Raw genomic sequence first — 18,014 nt, 5'->3', positions numbered from 1 at the left:
CAGTGATGAAAAATTCTGTGTAGATATAAAATCAATTCTATAACTATGAAATAAATTCTGGTACCTTTCTAGAATTGATTAATATTTTTCAGAGCATTGCTAGGAAGTGTTTACTGTTTTGTTTTCTGTTTTTATTGTACCATAGAATAATCAACATTTTAGATTATTCAGCATTTGAACACCAAGCTCAACCTTTCCTGCAATGCTTTTTTGCATGTTTTTAGAGAACAATAATTATTGCTAACAAATTGTGCTCAGACATTTGTGCAACAAAGTACAACTAACATTAAGCAACTAATATTAAGTGTATGAAAAGTCCCCTTGAAATCAGACACTTAAGTGTTTTTCTGAATCAAAGCCTAGAAGCTACGATGTCTGTAATTATGCAAGAGCATCAAACTCACAGGAGAGCGTTTCCTTGGAGTTTACCTTGTTCTTAAAAGACATCCTTCAAAATCAGGTGAAACAACAGGGTTTTGGTCAGAGCTGTGCACTGGTCATTGCTGAATAAGGAGAGCAGTTTGTTCTACTGTGTGTTCAGTGTAGAAGGGAAAAAAATTCAGGCCAGCTATGAGTTTATTACCTGAGAAAAGTATTTTTCCAGCTTTCGTTATTCCTGAAGCAGTAGAAGGGACACTACAGTGATTTCATACATCAGGGAGACATAAAAAAATGAGTGGTCTCCTGGGCTGTGGAACAAAGAAAAACAAACTTCAAATCTCAGAGCTAACTCCATTAAATAATGTTTTAATTCAGCTGTCATAGACATTTGATTAAAGAACCTGCTATACAATTTCTTTTGCAGTTTCTATAGCTCCGATCGCATAAAAGCGTCCCATGCCCTTGGAAAAACAACCTCCCCCTTTCGTGTACAAAAGGGAGTCTTTTACTCAACATCTTCACAGCTTGCTTTCTTTTTCTTCAGGCAAGGTTTTTCATTTTCATTCCGCAATTTCATTTAATATAAAAGCACGGTCATTGTGGATGCTGCACTGAAAGATGGCTGTACGCCTGTCCTGGTTTTATGCTTTTCCCTGGGCATCCAGCACTGCATATTGCTGCAGTCGAGTCAGAGTGGTGGCGTGAGCTGATGGCCGTCCTGACGTCCCCACGTCACACCAGAGGGTGGACAGAGGCAGCAGAGAGGGGCAGGCTGAACAGGTAACAGTATTCTCAAATATTCAAGACAACAACCTCTCCAAGAGAAAGGATGGCTGTTAATGTGCCCTCCTAGAGATCGCCTTTCTTAATTGCATGCTGGAGGTGGCAATTTGGTGATATTTGCATTGCATATTTATCAGCCGTATGTCAGTATGTCAATATTTTCCTCTAGATGGTGGGCAGACATGGATTTTAAGCAGAAATACGTAGCTGGCACTGCACATGTATGCTCAGTTGTGCGTTCTGTGTGAGGCGTTTATTTGCAGTTGGTGCCTGGATGGAAAGTTCTGGTCTGCACTGGAAACGGGTGCATTTCATCGTGTGTACAGTTTGCAGGAACAGCTAAATCAAGTGTCTTTGTATGAAAATTTGATTCTTAATATCCACACTGATGTTTTAAATCAATCATTCCTGGACATACAAACCATGTCACAATTAAGTTTGGACCTTCTTTGTCATTTGATGCATAAACATGAAATTGTTTTGCTGTCTAACATGATCTACTCACTGCTAATACCCAGCTCTCTGAAACCCTTTGTAAATAATTACAGCTTGCATCACCCATTTGGCTAACACGCAGTGTCTGCTTTCCAAATCTGCGTAGATGATCTGTTTTAATATCTGTACAAATCAATTAAATTTATTTTGTGCACTGTTCACTGTATGCCAAATTGGGTGGGAGAGCAGAAACACTTAGCAGGGGAATCAGACTTCACATAAAGGTGCATTAGATAAGCCTTGCCATGTGAGTGGGGGAGGAGGTGAAATTTAGCATATAGCTCCCTCATCTACAGACAGATTAAAAAAATGGCTTCCAGAAACAAAAATATAGGGCAGGATTGTGGAGCCCTTACTTATGTTGCTGAGCAGTTTCTCATCGGATTTATCCCACTGAAGCTTAATAATATCACCTCCAGGGTGGCTGAAAGGTTGCAGAGTTCCTTATGAGGCACTTTGATGCTTTGTCTACTGCAGAACGTAGGCAACATATCTTCAAACCTCCTCGTGGAGCCAGACTTCTGACTTCTCTTTGCAGTTTCTGATTGCCATCGCTGCAATGTAGGTTAGGAGCCGGTAAGTCTCCCAGCTGCCCGGAGGTAAAACCAGCGGGTGTTCTGATGCGCCTGATGGGTTCTGCAAGAGGGGCCGGGTTCGGTCTTCAAGCCTGTATATTCCAGCTTTCAAGCCTTTTATCTTAGACTGCGTGAATTTCGTCATTTGCAAAACGAAGCCTTCTTCAAGCAAAATTTATCTAGCTAACCTCCATTTTCTCCCTCATACCTATCCTCCCGTAGATAACATGTAGTTGCACTGGGAAAATTTAAAGTTGACTGTGACTGAAATGCTTTTTATTCCTGATTAGAATCCATAATTAAGCAGCGATACAGATGGATTCAAGAATAAATTGCTAAACACATTTCAAAATATGGGGGCAGAAGGACGAAAATCTGTTCCAAGGAAACTGTTGTAAGGCTAAGGGTATATCAAGTAAGTGCTGCTAAAATTTTGCAGCATAAAACATGTATAGAAAAGATCATTGTCAGAGAGAAGATGGATTGATTCATCCTGATATTACAATAGTATTCCTGATTGCAGGTACCTGAAGACAGTTTTAGAAACAGCAGTATATCCTTTGTTCACTTGGTTTCTCACTGGTGAAAAAGATATAATTTTCCTCCTCATATCATATGTAGAATTCTTGTTAAAATACTCCATGCTATAAAATTTCTTGGGGAGGACAGACTACCAAGCAAAAGTAAGTATTTTAAGATTCTTCCTCTCAAAAGGGAACATTATGTGCCTGTACCCTTCTAGTTCTTTTCGAGAATTTTCTGGATAATGCAGAAAGAGGGCAGGCAGGTAATCCGGCTGCTGCGCCAGCCAGAGCCAGCGATTCCTGCCATGACCTTGCTTTGGGTCTGTTATCTGTAACATGGGGCAACGAGGATGTAAATGCGAACCTTGGAGGAAAGATGCTGAAATAGTATTGAGTGGCGTAGTATTATCGCACTGAAGGTATTTAACATACATGGTAAAAGATGACGACTGTGGTAATAAGGAAGATTGCAGACCATGTCCTGCTGGCAGCACGTGGGCAGGACTGTCCCGGTCCCGCATGGCGGTGCTGGTGGGTCAGAGCGCTGCGCTGGAGGAGCAGCAGAAATGCCTGCCTGCCTGTTGTCTTACCCCGAGCAGGTGCACAGCTGGCCCTGCTCGCATCTCCTGCGGGCGAAGAAGTTACGGGTGACTATGTTTTCCAATGTGAAATTCACACTCGCTTTATTTAACTCTTTAAACTCAATGACATGACCACTTAGGGCCTGATTGTGCGGATCCTCTACTGACTCATTCACCCATGCAAGAGCTGTCCTGCTGACATGAGTAGGTTGCCAGTGCAAGCATGTTTTATTTAGAGTGTGAGGTGCAGAGCCTTTCTTTTTTCTATATTGCTCTCTTGCTTTCTGGGCTCCAACTCAGTTGCTAAATGTGTATTTTTTTGACAAGGGATGTCATTGAATGGGATTTCTTTCACTTTCTGAAAAATAATAAAAGCTCATCCTCCTGTTCGTCATTTCACGTGTGACACAGATGGGTTTTGCAGAGGCAAACTCAAGCTTACTTTCTTTTGAAAAGCTTGATTACCTTTCTTCCTCTTTATAGTTGCGAATATTTACTTGCCACCAACAGCCCGCATACTGCTGGCTTAAATTCAGCACTGTAAAAATCTCATAAAAAATGGAAATATCCATCTTTATTCAATGTTCTCAGTAAATTTCTGCAAAGCCTTTTGTAGCTGAAAATATACTATTAATTTTTAAAAACATGGTGGGAAACCAATCACATTTTGGAGATACTTAGAAAATCACCTTATGTCATGTTTAAAATGAGAAAGTCCGAAGGACTGGCTGCCTACCCCTCTGAAGCTATAATCATGAGTGCTGTTAGTCACTTGAGTTTTTACATTTGATTCTGCTTCCCTAAATGTTTTGGATATTTTTAGTGCCATTGTACGTACACTCCAAAGTTTTTTTAATTACAGGTAAATGTAGCAGAATTCTTTCAATTGATTGAGAATTTTTATTACAGGCATGGTCTGATTTTCCACTAGTTTGTATCCTGCATGGCTATTTGCACCAATGAAAAGAAGTTATAAATAGTGTAAAACCAATTGCATTTTTGCTGTACTCTTGTTTAGCAGTAATACTGCATAAGATGCAAGGTAGCACAGCATTCAAGATGCACATTTACCAGGAATTATCAAATATTAATGCTACTGGAATTCAAATGAGCAAAGGATTACAGAAACAATGTCATACCTTCATTTCTTGGGAAGGAACAACAGTTCTGATGTTGTAGCTCGTGGCTCAGAAGCCAACTGCATGTTGATCACCAAGCCCTCAAATGACAATGACCTCTGTCACTGCTCGTGTGAGCTGGATTTGACCTGGTGACGTAGAGGTTGAAAGGCCATACATTTCCTTTTATTTTGTATGTTATTTGCTAATAGATATTCTTTTTTCTTCTATTCAAGCTCTTATATGCTACCCACCACTGTAGCTGAACGCTTTCATTTGAATGCTTTCTGAGGGGACAGAAAGTAACATGACTCACATGTCATTCCCAGTTTTGCTTTCTCTTCATTTACATAGACATTTCTGGAAGGTTAAAGATTCTATGCTTTACTTTTTCTTTATTTTATTTTTTTCCTTTTTTCTTTTTACTAATGGAAGTGGATTAAGGACCTTGTCAAATGCACAGGGCAGTTCAAATGATGTCTGTAGCATTGGCTCTGCTTCCTGGAAAGCTCTCTGGCTTGCACAAAAGACATTATTTCTTGTTACAGATGGATCCTTCATGCCAAAGTAATTCAGTAGTCAAGTGCATTCCTTGTCTCCACAAATTTTTTAGGCCATTTAATGGGAGCATGAATCTGAAGAGAAGCTCTATAGGGAACCAATGTAGTGAGTGGTCAGACTTAATGTTTTCGAAACAATTCATGTTGCTGATGGGGAAGAAGGGGGCTGCAAGTTACAGTTTCTGTAGGCTGTCATTTTCTTGATGGATAGACTTGAAGCACTGTAATTTTTCATATGTGTAATTCCTGCATAGTCACAAGTGCATTTTACACAGCCTTTCTATTTCTCATGTGTGAGTCAAAATTAGTGCCCAGCTCTATGCATTCAACTGCACTAAGGTGCACAAGTTGAACTCAGGTTAGAATTCAGCCCTGTGAGTTTTGTGCTGTCTCCATCAATATGAGGTTAATGGATGAAAGTGTGCACTTCAGCTATTATTGCATATTTAGAAAAAAATATATGCATAAGTTTTAGCTCCTGGATAAATTCACAGTGGAATGAGAATAACCCTTAGGATCTTCTACTGCAAGTTGTATTTGAGGGGTTTAATGCTAGTTAAAGGTCTGTAGTACAGTGACACAATTTGCATGTAATTATGCAAAGGGCAGAGACTTTCAGAGAGAGATGGGGCATGTATGTGTATAATGCATTACAGCATGTGATGTGCAGGCAGAAATACTGTAGGGAGCCCAAGGCAAAAGCTGAGACTGTGACCCCACTGATTTATGACTCTCTCAAAACAGAGTTGGACAAGGAAACTGCACTCTGAGTCGTCCTGACTGCACTTCAGGGCATGATGTGCTGAACTGACTACTGGTGGCGTGTTTTGATTTTGAGGATCTTGAGGCCGGGTAGTGATGGAGATAATCCAAACAGAGGCAGGAGAAAGCTGGGTGTGTATGTTATACTGCAGCATGGGTGTACATATATCCTGTGGTCCTGTCTTCCTGGTGGATGAAACAACCCCAGTAGCCTCTGGCAGTGGGGATAGTTCTAACTGGTTGGCAGTAGGTGCCCAGCACTGTCATAGTATCAGCAATTCCCACAAGACTGAATTTTCCTATTTGACAGAATATATTGCTTATATATTCCAGACTAGATTGCTTTCATTTCTTGTAGAAGAAGAACATTAAAAAAAAATAAAATAATTTTAAAAGAAGTTGCTGGTCAGCAAAGAGGAGGGAACCACCTTGCTCTGGTACTATTCTGCATCTGCACTGAAACACAAGACAGCAGCTGCCTCGCAGCTGCCCCCACGGCAGGGAAAGAGATTCATCTACATTTAAAGATTCAGTGCACAGAAAACGGAATGACGACATCTCTCATTTCCATGCCCAATGACATGCGCTCCAACAGACAGCTATGCTGCTTCTACAATATCTCTTTATTTTCCTTTATCTCTGCTTTTCTATTCCGTTCCTTCCTAAAGCCCTTCTTTGAGCTTTATTTTTTCTTGTGTTTGATTTGGAACTTATGTTCTTCAGTGACCAAATCCTTCTCCCTTTGTCTCTCATCAGAGCCTTCATTGCTTCACATCCTCTGGGAAGAACTGATCCAGTTATCTCCCAAATTACATTTCAAGAGCCTGCAAGCCTGACTTCGCAGATAAACTGGAGAGCACCCCAACTGATGTAAATACGGGACATAGCCTTTTCTGCTCTGTTCAGCAGTAGATGATGATTACCCAATTTTGCTACATCCGTTGCTACCAGAAGGAACAGCATGCCCTGACATCATTCCCAATATTCAGTCATTATGTCGTGATTGTTGTTGTCTATTATTTTATATTAGGGTAGCAGTTAGCACTTTCAAGCTTGATGCCTCCTGTCCAGACAGAGAAGATCGTTTCACTCCCAGATTTCTCACAGACTAAACATAAGACAAGAGACAAGCGATAAATCCAGCAGGCAGCTCAGATACCAGGGTGTCATGGTTTAACCCCAGCCAGCAACTAAGCACCACCCAGCCGCTCGCTCACTCCCCCGTGGTGGGATGGGAGAGAGAATCAGAGGAGTAAAAGTGAGAAAACTCGTGGGTTGAGATAAAGACAGTTTAATAGGTAAAGCAAAAGCCGCGCATGCAAGCAAAGCAAATCAAGGAATTCATTCCCTACTTCCCATTGGCAGGCAGGTGTTCAGCCATCCTCAGGAAAGCAGGGCTCCATCACGCGTAACCGTTACTTGGGAAGACAAACGCCATCACTCCAAATGTTCTCCCCCTTCCTTTTTCTTCCCCCAGCTTTATACGCTGGGCATGATATCATAGGGTATGGAATATCCCTTTGGCCAGCTGTCCCAGCTGTGTCCCCTCCCAGCTTCTTGTGCACCCCCAGCCTCCTCGCTGGTGGGGTGGGGTGAGAAGCAGAAAAGGCCTTGACTCTGTGTAAGCACTGCTCAGCAATAACTAAAACATCCCTGTGTTATCAACACTGTTTCCAGCACAAATCCAAAACATAGCGCCATACTAGCTACTGTGAAGAAAATTAACTCTACCCCAGCCAAAACCAGCACACAGGGGAAATGGTTATTGATGCAATGAGTCACAGCAGTGCCTTGTTATAATTTCTGCAGGCTTTGTCTTTCTGGCTGCAGAAGGCAAAAACCCCTCTTGTTTGATTTTGTTTTGTTTGGAGCTTAACAAGCTCCCTCTTGGTCAGATCTACACTCTCCTTATACCTCTGCATCTGATTCCAGATCGGTGAATGTAGCACGATGTGATTCACGATCGGTGAATGTCCACGTGTCCCTTCCTGGAAGGGAGATATATTTTCCTTAAGCAGCAAAGCCAGTATTTTTCAGAACAATGCTGACTATCTAATTTGCACTCAGTAGAAGTATTAGGGTAAGTATAAAGCAGCCTTGTCCCTGGACAGTGATGTGCTCCACTCAGCTGAAGCAACACTTCTTCAGTGGTTTCAGATATCTCCATTTTACTGTCATCATGAATTTTGTAGACTTGGACAACACTGCTAGCACCCTAATAGTCCTGCAGAGGTACTTAGGGATAAGCTGCCAAAGAACATCTTACTGCATTAATGTAATGGTGTGTACATTTGCTTGACTTGATCTCACATAATCCATCAGATTCTTCATGAATAGAAAAGGTAGAATCAGCCTTACTGGTAGAAATTACATCCTCCCTTTCATCTCCCTGATAAGTCGACCACTTCACTGCTGAGGGGTTCATATTCCTTTGTTTTACAAGGCACTTGGTAAAATTGCTCTTCCTGGGAAGGTAGAGGTTTAAGACCAGTGGTTAGAGAAAGCATCCAGTCAGGGGCTGTGCTTGGTGTTTGCTTTTGGTTTGCTGTTTATATCACACCTCCTGCTTTATTACAGGAGGCAGGAAACAGTGACAGAAGGAAAAAAATTTGGGGACCAGTTAAAAGGACGTGAAGCTCATTTTCCTTTAAACGCACCGTTAAAGATGCGTCGAGGGGAGCGTTTATTTGTTTTCAGTTTTTCAAAAGGAGAAGATAAAACTCTGGATTACATTTTTCAAAGGTGGGCATAAGCTCAAAGCCTGATTTGGACACCCTCGAGCTGCCAGGCACTGAAGTGACTGGTTCTCACCATCAGACAGGCAAGCGCAGGAACAAGGTTGCAGAGGCAGACTGCAGGATCTCCGTAACCGAGCCTGCTAAGGACTGCTGAGACAAACATCTGCCAGGAAGGGGTTAGCATCAGCAGTCTTGCTTTGGAGCTGGGAGCTGGACCAGATCACCTCTCCCTGTCCCTTCTGTGGTTCTGTGGTAGCGAGACTCCAGAGATCACACCTCTGCTTGCAATTAGGATAATTCAATTAACATTACTCCCCTAAATTCCCATGGCCACTTTTTCATTCCTCACTTCATCCCTAGCTTTAGAATCCCTGCTGTAATTAACTGGCTGCCATTGACATATTTTATGTTAGAAAAGTCAGTCTTGGTAGTGAGAAAAGTGGTTCCTGCCAATATTGAATTTTTATCAAAATTTAATGAAAGCTATTCTGTAAGCAAATCCCTAGTTGCAGGTGCTGTGAGTAGGGATTTTTCCATGTGAGATGAGAAGGCTTCAGGGAGCCTCCTGGACAACGTGAAGGTTAGCACTTGCACGCTGCCCAGCCCTTTGCAGCCTCAGCAGGCCAGGGTAGCGCATTCTGGCTTCATACCTGCCTCTTCCCCAGCAGAGATAGGAACAGCTGTTTGAGCAGAAAATGGTACCAGAAGGCAAATGCTCCATACTGACACCCACACACTTACACCTAGGAAATATTTGAATCATGCTAACTTAGGCAGAGGCTCCGCCCAGAAGTCAGGTAGCGTGGAGTGGCTTAGATACTCTTTCCTCTTCTGGGTTTATAGAGGCTCCCAGGCATCTTCAGGTCAATGTGATTTATCTTGTCCTTGCTGGATTGCCCTGTGGGCTGCTCAGCATCTCTGTTCACTCTTGTGCGCAGTGTCCCACCAGGAGGTCCTTGCACAGTTCCAGCACTGGAGAGTCTCAGGAAATCCTCTGGGGCCGGTGCACAGCTATGCCTGCGCAACCTGCCCAGAGAGCCCTGCCTTTCTACAGTCAAGGTTTTTCAAGCCCTTTTACATTTCTCCAGCCCTTTTATCCAGCAGAAGACAACTGAAGGAGGGGTGTGAATCTAACCCCTGGGTTTTATTGGCAGCTGTGCCATTGACCTGCCAGGTGACAGAAGATGCTCTGATGGGAGGGCTCAGCTTTGGCCCATCTGTTATTTAAATGAAAATGATGCAGTTTGTTTCTAAACGATGGTCATGTGGCAATATTAATCTCCAGTTACCAGATCAGTCTATTTAGTCCCTTTTTCCTTCCTCACCACCGGCACTTCCCATCTTTGCCCGTTTCCACTGGCACCTTTTGTGCACCCCAGGCGGCGGGAGAGCCGCTGGGCAAGCCTTGTCCCCCACAAGCACAGTGGGGCGCCCGCCTCTTGGAGGCCTCAAGGAGCTACTGTAATGCAGATCATATTTTGGTTCCCCTCTCCCTCTCCCCTTTTGTTAGCAGGGAGGACGATGGTGGCACAGGGACTGTCCTCCTCGGAAATAAAGAAGCTGCGTAGATTTGCTGAGAAAGGAAGAGTAATTCACCCATGTAAGAATGTTTACAAATGTAGAGTGCAAGTTGAAAGAGAAGGAAAACAGCAAACTTGGAGTGCTTGGGTTTGTTTTGCTGTTCAAAACTGTGAATTCGTGTCTCCCCACAGCCTGCACTCCAGCCTGAGCTCCATGCCTGATTGCACGGGCTGGTGTTTGAAGGACCGCATTGTCCGTGTTGCTGGGAAGCCAGGTTATTAACAGTGTACTCTTCGTGGCTGAAACCGCTCTTACCTACCTTTCCTGTTTCTTCGTTACTGTCCCCATCTACTTCTTGCCTAGCTTTCATGTTTTACCTGGTCCTCCCCAGGAAACAACCCATTTGTTTTCTGTGAAAGCATTACCCGAGGAAAAAGAGCAGGACTTGTGTGCCTTTTGGTGTATTTTAGCTGAACTATTCATCACAACTGAACAAAAGTTGGCCTTTTTGGAGAAAAATGATTTTTCATGTGTGACAATCTTTTTAATATGTTGCAATTGTATTTCTCAATATAATTTTGAAGCCAATTAGGGTGGCTTTGCTGGCTGTTTTTCAGAAAAAAAGCTATTCAGTGTTGAGATGGAGAGTTACATTTCCTGATCTGATATTTTTCAGTCTTCCTCACAAGCTGTGATTTTTCTAACTCAAAATTCTAAAGAATTTTAACTATTTGGACAGCATTTAATATATTCCATGGACAAATGGTATAATGAAATTAAATCAGTATAAAGAACAAAACCAGCAGAAAATGAATCAGCTCCTAGTTTTGTGACGTATCTCTCAGCCACACCTGATTGTCAGGTGCGCAAAGCCTGTTTCCTAAATGGATGCTCTTTCACCTTTTCAAAATAAATAAATGAAATGAGCTTTGTATCTTCTATATTATTCACATCTTACTAGTCTGATTTTATTGAGATTAAAATTTAAATTGCTTGTGTGAAATTACTTAGACTAAATTACTATTCAATAAAACTTTGGGATAGCAACGGTTTCTTTGTTTGGGGTTTACACAACATAATGAGGTCCTGGACCATATCCTGGGGTCTTTGAAGCCCAGAGCTACCACTAGCAAATGTTAAGTGAATGTTAAGTGTTGTGAATCTGCTTCTCCACCCCCTAGGTGAGCTGCTGCTTCTGTGGCTTTCTCACTCTTGTTTTTTTCCTGACTTATCACAGACAAGCTGTGAGCACCCCACTGTGTCATGACCTCAATGGTAGAAGATGTACCACTGCGCGTCCTTGTTTGTATGGAGTGCAGCAACGCTTGGGCAGTGGGCAGTGGTTTCTTTGATACTTGTCTGCCTTCCTTCTCATCACTGATTTCCAAAGAAGCCATCACCTGCTGCCGAGCACAACCCTCACCCTTCTTCAGCCTGACCACTTAAAAAAATGTCTTCTCACGGGGAAGAAGATTCATGTGAGGATTTCTCTGGAGTGGGAATCAGGATGGCCCTTCAACCAGACCCTCACATCTGCATTGGAGGCTACCACACTGGGCTGAAGACTTCAAAGCACGCTCAACCCTTTTCCTGCACTCCCTGCCATGTCTGATTTTTGACCTTTCCCCTGAGAGACAGGTCCACTAGTGAAGAGAAGATAATTCAGCTCATTTGGTCTCTTGAGACTCCCACTAAGGGGAAGAATAACAATTCAGCAGCAGCTTTACTGATCTGCATAGAAATTTCAGGCTCCTTTTTTGCTGACCCTACTGGCTTGCCACATACATCTGTAAAACTTTATGCTCGTAATCCAGAAAGGCAGCTGGAATTTTCAGTCATAGGCTGTCAAATGTCATGTTCATAGCACACTGGATTAAATAATAATAGCAGAATAATTCTTTTAATAAGATATTTAAGACATATTGAAATAGAAGCTTTTGTGAAACAAATGCATAGGAATTTTACAGCATCAGAGCAAGAACAGACACTGAATTTTGCAGCTGTGTATTTTTAGAAAAGATTGTTATTGGTAATTCAGCAGATCTGTCCTGGTAGTGTTACACACACGCTCATGACCTCAGCTCTTAGTGAAAGACCACCAGGCCATTCATCTGGAAACTGAGCATGCTGAAAATCTGCCACTTCATAATGCCCTTACTGTGGGGCATCGCTCATCTTTCTCTCTTTTGCATAGCTGCCCAGCTTATGTGAAAAGTAAAATTATTATATGAACATGGACTGAAAAGGACTGTTTAGATCACTGAGCCCAGCCCCCTGTTACTGCATTTGACCATTTGATAGATGTTCAGCCACAAAGGAGCCACAAAAAGCTTGCCAGCTCCCTATGAAAACTTGCAGTCTATAGCAAAAGGCGCAAACACACTGGTCTACATCGCAGAGACAGCTGGGGGAATCAAGGGTTTCACTGCTGATTTCAGTTTTCATTAGCAGTTATGCTGTTAGTTAACAATAACAATTATAACACGCTCTGTCCTACAGAGGAAGGTAGATAACACTCGATCATCCCCACTAATCTGATTTTGGGGAAAATTTCTTTGAAACCCCAGGTCTGCCAGGTGGTATGTATAACCTTCTGGGTACACCTCCAAGGCACCCGAGATTCATATTTCAATAGAAGCACCAGTGTAGCCTGTGCTGTCTCTAGTTGTGACCTATCTCTGGTGCTTCAGATGGGAGCCAAAAAAATCACAGAAATCATCTGTGGGAGCAAAGGAAATGAAAGGTCTCTATAAAGGCCAAGAAAAATCCGAGGCATTAGATTATATAGCTGTGGTGCAAATGAACACAATGAACAAATGCCTCCTTCTTTTGGAGACAAAGGACAAAAAGACTCATCACAAGTTCAAACTTCTGATACCAGGGTCTCCTCCTCAGCCTACCACACGATCCCATTCAAAAAGCTGTAAGGCTCTGTTTTACAGCTGATGGGGATCTTTGCCTCTCCTGGCCGGTTAGGAGTTCAGCTCGTCTCTGCTCATCAGTTTGAAAATATGCTCCATAACCTATGAGTCTGTTTTGCATTTTATTTATTATAATCTTAAGCAGAAGGAATTCTTTCTCTCTTTCACTCATTATACAGGACAGGCACTGTATAACTTTCATGCCTTTAGCAGAATTTTCCTTCCCTCTTCATTTTTTTTTCAAAATGTGTTTTGTTCCGAAGTGGGAGCACATACCTGGCTGGTTAAATTGCATGGAAATAGACTGAGACCTGTTTATTTAGTGATCTGCTTCTGTAAATGTAGACACATTCACACTGGAGGACCTCAGAAGCAGCTTAGCTGGTAAGAGGTAGTTGTGCCCATAAAGATGCATGTTAAACAATATCCAGCTGTTATTATTCACACACACACTGAACACAGTCGACTGCGATGCTCAGGAGCGTGTCTCTCCCTGTCTTTGAATCAGAACAAGATGCTTGCTGACCTTGACACGAGCGATCTTTGGTCCCTGATCAGGAGAATATCTTCCCTGCACACACATACAAGTTGAGAAATAGTCACATTCATTGGCCATAAGCATAATAATTTTAATTCAAATCTTTTGCTTTGATTACAAGTAAGAGATATGCATACATAGGTAGATACAAATATTTCCTCCTTTTGGATGTCCCTAATACAGTTTATAGATTTAGAAAAAAAATGGACTTCTAATAATCTCTAGCCCAATTTAATTAGCTTGGATTTTTATAACATGCTGTGTCTTTAGAAATGCTCCAGCAATCTACAGAGGAATATTTTTTCAATATTTTTTCATAATGCTGCGCATAAGATGAAACTAAATTTGAGCAGTTTCCCCCGTGATGGTTAATAAAGGATGTAAGAGCCTAGTGTTTACATAATAACTTACAGCTGTTGAGGAGCTATTTTAGTCAGTGCATACACCAAGTTTACAGTTACTGTCTCCAAATACCTGTGGTCTAGCCACTTTCTTCAGTCTGCTGATTATTTAGCTGAAATAATCTACCCATAGCTCCTCCTTCGGCTCCCTCCGCTCCAACAAGAACCAAATGCAGAACCATTTAAAGAAACCCGAACCCGACTTCTGGACACCTCCATGACCCCCAGCTGGAGTTTCCCCACCGCTTTGCCCCACAGGTTTGGGCTGGCTGTGGCGAGGGTGGCTGTCACAGTGTGTTCAGATCCACTGGGGGCTGGGGTTAGGGGAGACGTCACCAGCAAAACCACCATTGCTGGGTGGGGAGTGGTGTGTCCCCAGTGCTTGGCTGTGTGATCCGACTTCAAACCCAGTGTCTAAAGTCTGGAGCTCACCCACCCAGCACAGGTGGGTGGAGAGGGAGTAACAGAGAGGGGTAACAGATTTTTAAAAAAATATATAGTTTATTAATTTCTTTGTGGTCTGCACATAATTGTTATTTCCTTTTTTTTTTTTTTCTCCTGCTGAATTAGGGGAAATTGCATATCCTGATATGAATGCAACCTGGCACTGGATGCTTAATTATTTAATTATGATTTTTTTTTTGACAAAAAAATCTTTTCATTCAGTTTGATCATTGCCTCTAAGATTGCTTCATGCCTTTAATATCTAAGTTAGTCTAGTTCCTGAAACAGAGCATATCTTTCTAACGAGCCTCACAGATTAATTTATGTGCTTATTTCTCCCAATTATTATTATTTCTGATTTTTTTGGAGGAGGTTCACTCGGTCTAGGATTTCACTAAGGCTTTTTTTGATTCAATTCTTTTAACAAGCATTGGAACCAGTCTAGGAAACCACAATAGAAGGTAAATCCCTTTTAAACAAAAAATAATACAGCTGAGTTATCTGCTGCCTCTGCTGGGGTTAGTAGGGTTGTTATGCTTTTGTATATGAATTGCTTTGGGATAATAATGTTTTCTACTTGCTTATACATTTTTCATCAGGCAAATCACGCAAAAAGGTTGTATCATACAGATCTGTAACCATAGCTGCTTTCCTGTCCTGTAGCTGCAAGGGAAAGATGAGACACATTTTCATACTTGGAGAAAAAGGGTCAGAGTTAGAAGGGAAAAATGGTATGAAAGTGCAAAGCCTTGGATATAAGTAGCTAGCCCCTAAAGCAGGTGCTAACAAGACCTTCTTGACAACCACTGAGTTTTGTGCGTAGCAGAGGAAAAGTTACAGCCAAAAGAAAAGAAACAGGCAAGGAATAGCATTGTACTGTATCTGACTGGGATTATAGCAGCTGAATGAGTCATTGTTATAAAATATGGGCAGCGGAGTGTCCTTTCATGTCTCTCGACACAGATTGAATGCAGTCCTGACCAAGATGACAAAATTCATTTTGATTGAATAATTGTCCATATTTTTAAATGAAATGCATGTGGGGCTATTAGCTCAGCTCCCCGTCGAAGGCGGCTGCACCGCAGCCCTGCCATATGTTTGGCAGTGTTTGAAGCACCTGGCATCCTCCAGAACAGACAGTCACATTTGAATGGGGATAAATATTAAACCACCTCACAGCTTTCTTTTCCAACTCCAGGTTTGGTATTTTTTATGTTAAAAAAATACATAGCACAATATAAAAGGTTAAGCAAAAATTTATGTACATAAAGTGTTTTATAAAAACAGAAAGGAAGAGGAGGATAGAACTGGCAGGGATCCCGGGCTCCTCCCATGTCTGAGGAGGGCAGGATGGGCAAGGACACAGACTTCTTTCTTTGTCTGAAGGAAACACTGGACTTCAGAGTCTAAAAAATACAAATAATAAATCGTGCTTTTATTACGCATTTATCACATTATTATTAAAGCTAATATGCAATTTCTCAGCCCGGAACAATCACTCCCACAAGTCCCACCCCTATCAAATTTTCCTCTCTTTAATATCATTAAGAAACTGATATGCTTAGCTGCATGCTGAGAAGGTCAGTCAGGTCCTTTGGCTGAAAAATGAGGAAGTGACTTTTCCATTGAATAAGGTTTAAATCTTTAGTGACCCATGAGTCTGGATTTCAACCAAACAGGAATACTGCATGTCCGTGTGCTTCTCCTGGGCCAATTATTTTAAAATGTTACCACGGATTTATGGTATGTTTTGTGGTTAAAGAGCTATTGACATGATTACGCAGGGCACTGTTAGAGCAGTCTCGACTACCTCCACCACTGAAAGGTGAACTCAGGTGGGAATAGGTGAAAGCAAAGACTAGGACGATAACCAGAGAATGGAGAACCCATCACATGACAGAAGTTAAAAGGACTTTGCTAGTTTTATGTAGCAAAGGAAAGTCTTAGAGAAGATACTGTTTATTTCTCTAAGCATGTCTCCAGGAGGAAAAGGACCTTTCTTCTGAAGGGCAATGTGGCAGAGGGATATAAAACAGATGTGAATACATTCATGTTGGACACAAAAACGACTAGCAATGAAAGGAGTGAGAGTCTGGGAAGTTACTGGGGTCTATACCACAGTTTGAAGCTAATTTTTGATAACTGTATTCATAAAGTGTGATGCTATGGCTGTCTACAATAGCAGGTAAATTACCTTGATGAGAAAAAAAAGCGCCTTTTCTAATAATTTTATCGATGTTCCTAATACCAAAAATGTCTTCCAAAATAGATTAATGGGGAGTACTGAAGATTTCACAACACACTTTCTAGCTGGAAACAGTGCAGCGTTACTTCTTTTCTTTTTGGTACAGTATAAAGGTGGAAATGAGTTGAGTGTTTGTGTTGTTTCACTCATTCTGAGGATCATTTTCAGATCTCACTTGTATCATTCTTCTGCCTACAGCTGCTTCCACAAACACCTCAGTGGGTGGACTCCATCTAAGAAATCCTTGTGCTTCTGCCAGGATTTCTCTCCCATTCCAGCTCCCCACCTTTTAATGAAATTCTAAGTAGTATATAGCAATAATGATACAGAAAAGATGCCGTCCCTGGAACACAGTATTTTCTGTCAGTGTTTTATTAACTAAAGTGGATGACCAGCTCTGTAAGAGTGTGGTTGCTGTTTATTTTTCTAGATTGTTATTATGATCGTGCTGATTTTTTTTTTATAACATTCATCCCTGGTCATCCATGTCCTATACAGTGTTGAAGTACAAATGAGCAAAAAATACAGCCAGCTTTTCTACCATATTTTTAACTTAGAATAGTCAAAGTCTAATAAACTCAAAGGCAAATCTGCTAAAATGAAGAGTTCCAAATAATCACAACTGTACTGACCATTTTTGGTCCAGCCGTGCACTGATGGGCATTGCCACGGGAAGATGAGCATTGCCCACCTTGCTTACCATGCCTCTCCCTGGAAAGCCTGTAGGAAGTCTGAAAAAGCAGGACCAGAAAAGCGTAGGGGTAACTGCGCACTCATTTACTAGTACCAAGCACTACTAGAACGCCATAAAAATGAAAACAAAACAAGGATATGATTATGTCATACATATACATGTCTATATATCAATATGCTTCATTCATAAGACGAGCTTCAACCTCCATGCAATTATACTGATCACTGCAATAAAAAGGCTGTTCCACTAACAGAGGCCAAGCAAGGTCATTATCTGCATTACTTAGCAACACTTTCCACAAAGACTTGTAGGATATATGACATTTTACAAGCTTCCAAGTGTTTAAAAAATAAAATGAAATAGCCTTTTCACCTATGTATATTATTTTGCTTGCTGTTTAGAAATGGTAGTAACAGCAGCCTCAGACTGTTATTTTATTGTCATTATGGTACCAAAGAAGAAATATATCATTTGAAAACAAACCAAAATAAAAACAGCGTGAAGGAGGAATTGCTGAGGCCAGTAGCCTGTAATTAGAGCTACCATCTGTGTTGAGGTTCCAAGAAAACAAATGCATGCTGCACTGTCCGATCGGCTCTGCTTAGTCTCCAAGCTTTAGCTGTATGGGCTCTGAATTTTTCGTATGCTCCATATCTCACCTGGATGGGCCAATCGTCATATCATATGGTTTCATATGCACATATCAGATCATGATTGCCAACTCCATAGCTGC

This window comes from Nipponia nippon, unplaced genomic scaffold (genome assembly GCF_047370975.1).
Source record: "Nipponia nippon isolate SJK-2023a ecotype South Korea unplaced genomic scaffold, ASM4737097v1 scaffold_1, whole genome shotgun sequence".
Classification (NCBI taxonomy): domain Eukaryota; kingdom Metazoa; phylum Chordata; class Aves; order Pelecaniformes; family Threskiornithidae; genus Nipponia; species Nipponia nippon.
This window is presented reverse-complemented; position numbering follows the sequence as displayed.